Consider the following 5,152-nt stretch of genomic DNA (forward strand, 5'->3'; position numbering starts at 1 on the left):
GGCTGAGCTAAATGAAGCATGAATGCCATCCAGAAATTGGACCGAGTATGTATTCTGAGACATAGAATCGAAATAGGCTTTGATGATTTGGATGTAACCCTTGTTTGGGTGGTTTGAGGGTTTTTTTGAGTGAACTTTCTTGAAAGCATGAAATGAAGTAATGAGGCAGGGTATTTTAATGAATAGCTAACTGAATGACTTTTGATCAACACGACTATCAAAATTTTTATATAGACAATGATTTCTAGGATCTAGAAAATACCAAAAAATGYGTAGTGCATCACTATAAAATTAACATAGTGGTTTTTGGGTCTGTGTGGTCATGCACTCTACAGAAATAATATTTAACACGTCAGTGTCATTCCATTACCAAAGTGCACACATTATGGAGTGTAAATTGTGGCTCTGAGACACAGGTTCTGCTAAGAGGAAGAGTAATGGTCCAGCGTCGCAGGAGCAGCTCGCAGTGGCGCTGTACCTCGAGGCGTCACCGAGGACAGGAGCACAAACACATCAGAGAAGGATTTTGCAAACTGCAGCATGTACTCCCCCCTGGCTACTCTGCTCTTTGTCATTACTGTATCCAGTGCACAGAGAAGATTTCTAGCAAGGTCAGCATCATTAAGGACCCTAGACCTGATTCACTGTTGCTCAGAGACTCCAGCAGTCATTTACTGCTGTGGAAGGGAAAGAGGAAGAGCAGACATTTTGAAAAGGTGTAGGGAGAGCTAAAACAAAGCTTGATTTTTCTTTTCCTTAGGGAGAATGAGATGGGAGTAAGAGTACTAGTGATTTCAAGATTTTAGAACATACATAAAACAAATTTTGAAATGAACCAAAAATCTGGGATAAATCTGTTTTGAATTGCTTGTATTTGATTTTTAGTGAATAAAAATTGATTTTATTTGATTTTTACTGAATAAATATATATATATTTTTAGTTACAAGTTTTCAAGCTTCTTCAAATACTTCTAGGTAAGGAAAAGATTCATTTTTAGCTGCAAGAGAAATCTTGTAATCTGAAAATGTTGAAAGAGGCCCCAAAAGCTTTCCCGTTTTGCTTATGTCATTGTCCTTTATAAGATATGGAAAAATAACACAGCCAAGAAAAATATAAAGAAAGTTTCCCATACATTGTAGTCAAAGTTACCTAATCTGAGTTTGACTAGCGAACTAATTCCTAATGACTTCTTTGCAGTTAGATCCAAAGATACCCAGGGTTCCGTGAATAGGTCTTTCTAATAATGGAACATTAACCAAAGCGAGACATTTAATCTAATGTAAATGAAATCAGTGTCACTGTTGATATGGACTCAACAACTGGTTTTGATCTCTCTTCTGGTCCTTGAAGAATTCTCCATTTTATATGCAAGCTCATGTCTCATGTCCTTTGTTTGCTGTGATTCATAATAATTAATAGTGGGGTTCACTGCACACAGGCTTGAAAGTAATTTCTTATGCAGAATCTTCCTTACTAAAGCACATTCTGTGCCTGTACTTGGGATGCTAGAAAGGTCAAGCTATATCCAAAACAAAACAAACAAACAAATAAAAATAAAAATAAATAAAATTAAAATTAAATAAAGTAAAACAAAACAAAATCTAAAAAAAAACCTTATTTGTCATAACCCTCAGCGTGGAAGGGTCCAGTGTTCAGATTCCTCTGTGCTCTATGCTACCGCTGTAGAGATTACGTTGAAGAAAAGTCTCTAAGGCTTTCTCTTAACAGGAACCTTCTCAGACTCTTACCTGGTCTGCTGCTGCTGCTGCTCTAAAAAGGTGCAGTTCTCTCCTAGGGGAGGTCCTGCATGATGTCTGGCAAACCTGTATGAATGTTTTATGTGTCCTAGAGCATCTCATCTGGTAGAAGGTGCCTTCAGTTCAACGACCTTCTGGAGCCTTATAGGTGTGATTACACTAAAGATTAGGACACACAAATAAAAGTAGCTCTCTGCTGGAAGAGTCTAAGCTCCCTTTGTAGTCACTGGAGAGCTACTTAATATAGTCAGTGGAACCTAGAGAGTGATTCATCTCGTGATGAGACGGTCTCATGGTGGTTAGCTACTGGTCAGCTAAATTGCTGTTTAGGCTCCACTAGCTCCACTGTCTTTCCTTTGACTATCATTAGAGATTAGATTCTTGCAATACAAGCAGACACCTCGGAGTAGATACTTAGATGTCTTAAGATGAAGGTGAATCTTCTACTAAGGAGTGAAAACTTTAACCGCTAGGCTGTAGACTGTTCTGATTATGGGAGTAAGTAAGGTAAAGGTCTTAATCCCTCATTAGAAGCTGACATGTTTTACAGGCGATAGATAAGAAATCATTGCACAACTGAGACATAAATAAGAAAGTTGTACTCAAACCCAAAGAACAGTTCAGGAGGCTCTTGAAGTAAATAATGATCATATATTCCTGCCTAACAGGCAAAAACACTGTCAGTATTCCTGACTTGCATGAAACGTAGATCAGTCTGACAGAGTAAAACAGAACTATCAGCAAGAAAATTGGAATCGGGAGCTCATAAATGTTAAAATCTGGCAAACAATGCAAAATCCATGAACTGACTACAAATAATCAGGATCTGTTAATTGCCCCATTGTTATTTAAATGGTATCTCTGAGGAGATAATCCAGTTTTAATTAGACAACTTTGTTGGTGGTGTTTTTGTTTGTTTGATTTTTTTTTTAAGTTAAGTCTACAGCTCCTTGTCAGCTGCTCTTAGGAGCAAAAGAGAAATGTTGCCTGCTTAACATCTGCTGTCAGATTATGTTGCCTCTGCTATCAGAAATGAATGCAGAAGACCAATTCAAGTTCCTGTCAGCTGTGATGCCTTTTGGACATGTTTCAATCAAGCAGCAGGCTGTTCTTTACACTTAAAGAATCATTAGAACAGCTAAAGTCTTAGGGAAAACACATTTTGATTGCAATTGTAAGCTAAAGTCTAATTCAGTTAAACTATTATGTATTAAGTAAATATTTGAACCACTTTGAGATCCATTATGCATAATTGTAACTTTATCTTGAGTTCAAATATTTCTCCCTCCTCCAAGTTCTAATCAATAAAAAGCAAAACATCTTTCAGAGTTAGTGCTACTGCAATCTGATATGTCAGTGTACACACCCATGAGTTCTCCCTAAGGGTTATCTAATATTCTACATATCAGCTATTGATGTTTCCTACTTTTGACAGTGAACCTAGTAAAAGTCAGTGATAGGCTTGTGCATACATCAGACAATTCATTTCCATCTGATGTGTCAGCTAAACTCAGATTATGCTGACCTGATGTTTGGACGGATCTTTAAGGCATCCCTAGACACCCTGTGTTACGCACAGGGAGTCACGGTGTGACTGTTCAAATTCTCTTCATGTCAAACAATTGTCATAACAGTCTGGAATCCCTCCCAATCATCAGTATGGGAGAAACAAGCTTGATATTTAAGAAAAAGTTCTACGGGCTCCTGCATGATTCACCTTTTCCTTATCCAAAAACTCTTCAACAACTGCCACTCTCTCCTTTTCCACACAAGAAGAAACAAAATGTTGTGACACCTATTCTAGTAATGTAATTTCAACATTTGGTGTTCACCCAAAGCCTGTATTTCCAGAGCCAAGTGATTAGCCAAGTATCTCAGCTTTTTAATCTCTTTCACAGAGACTTACAGGAGAAAGTTGGAAGTGTTATAACATGCTATCCCTACAGGATCATAAACCAGAGGCAAATAAAAATAGTTAATGATGCTTCCTCATTTCTAAAGCTGACTATTTTAAGCAAGTCACATGCATTCGGATGTCTTGTCTCATGATGAGGTTTGGGCTTTACTGGCTTCATTGCTACAGTTGATGTAAATATCCACTTCCCACATCTGCAATGAGAACCTTTGTATTGTGAGATCTGCTGGGTACAAAATTTGTAGTGCTGCCTAGTTAGAAATCAATTCATCACTTAAACTCTCTGTGTTGTTGAAGGAGAGGAACATATTTCCAGAGGACAATTCGTCTCATCTTAAGACAGATAGTTAAGACAAGCACCTCAAAGTACCTGGAGAGCAGTCTAGTTTTTCTCATTTGTCAGCACAGAAGGCTCAGGTAATCAACTTAATTTAGTCAGCTAACTTTTAGACATCTAAGATTTATACAACCCTGCTGACTTTCTTCCCAGCTAAGACCTGTGCCYTTAAATCTTCTCTTACCTCTTAATCTTGTACATGGAATAAGTCTGCCAATTCCATACAGAAGTGGAATTTTCTGGTTCAGTAGTGTCCAGCTGATCCCATCATAATAATGTTGCCATTTTCTTTTTAACCACCTTCCAAATCCTTTCATCGGACCTACTATCTTTAGCAATCTAGTTGTTGCAGACCTAGCCTAAGTGGCCTACCAGGAAAGATGGAAAGAACGGGAGTTGTTTAGTCTAGAAAAGAGAAGAATGAGGAGACTCAGAATAGCAGTTTTCAGATATGAAAAAAACAGCTGCAGAGAGGTGAGGAGTATTCTGTTCTCTGTGTCTATGGACACATCAAAAAAAAAACATAATGAACTTAAATAATAGCACGAAAGAAGCAAGGAAAAAATGGTGAGTATAGCAGAATAGATTCTCTAGGCATGAAGGCGTCTCGAGCAACAGACTACCCTAATAACTCACAGAAGTCGAACAGACATCACTGATCTATAGTGGGGTAAGGGTTGGAATATATGATTTCCTGAGATCCTTTCATCCCTATTTCTCTATGATTTTATGCACAGCTGCCTGTGGAATGTGTGCCTGGCAAGTGAGACATATCCCAGACCCACTGGACTGACGGAGCACGTGCAGCGAGTGCACAGGAGAATTGCGCTCACCAAGCAGCCCTCTGCGAGGATATGAGAACTATACTCTTTGCAACYCTAAACTGAAATTGCTGCAGCTAGTAACAATAATATGCTAAATTAAACTAAAAGTGAGAGTTACTTTATTTAAACATTGAGCTGGACTTTGATGCTCTGCACTGCTGTTCAGGGAGAGGAATCCTGGGATAAATCCAACAAAAGATACCCATGTGTCACGTACCACAACACCCAATTTTTAGGTACATTACACACACAATTGAATTCATGTCCTTGCATTAGGCTCCCAGGATTCCTATAAAGTACTTATACAAAATTAGGAAC

Source organism: Rhea americana, unplaced genomic scaffold, assembly GCF_003343005.1.
Source record: "Rhea americana isolate MKP2758 unplaced genomic scaffold, rheAme1 scaffold_159, whole genome shotgun sequence".
Lineage (NCBI taxonomy): Eukaryota > Metazoa > Chordata > Aves > Rheiformes > Rheidae > Rhea > Rhea americana.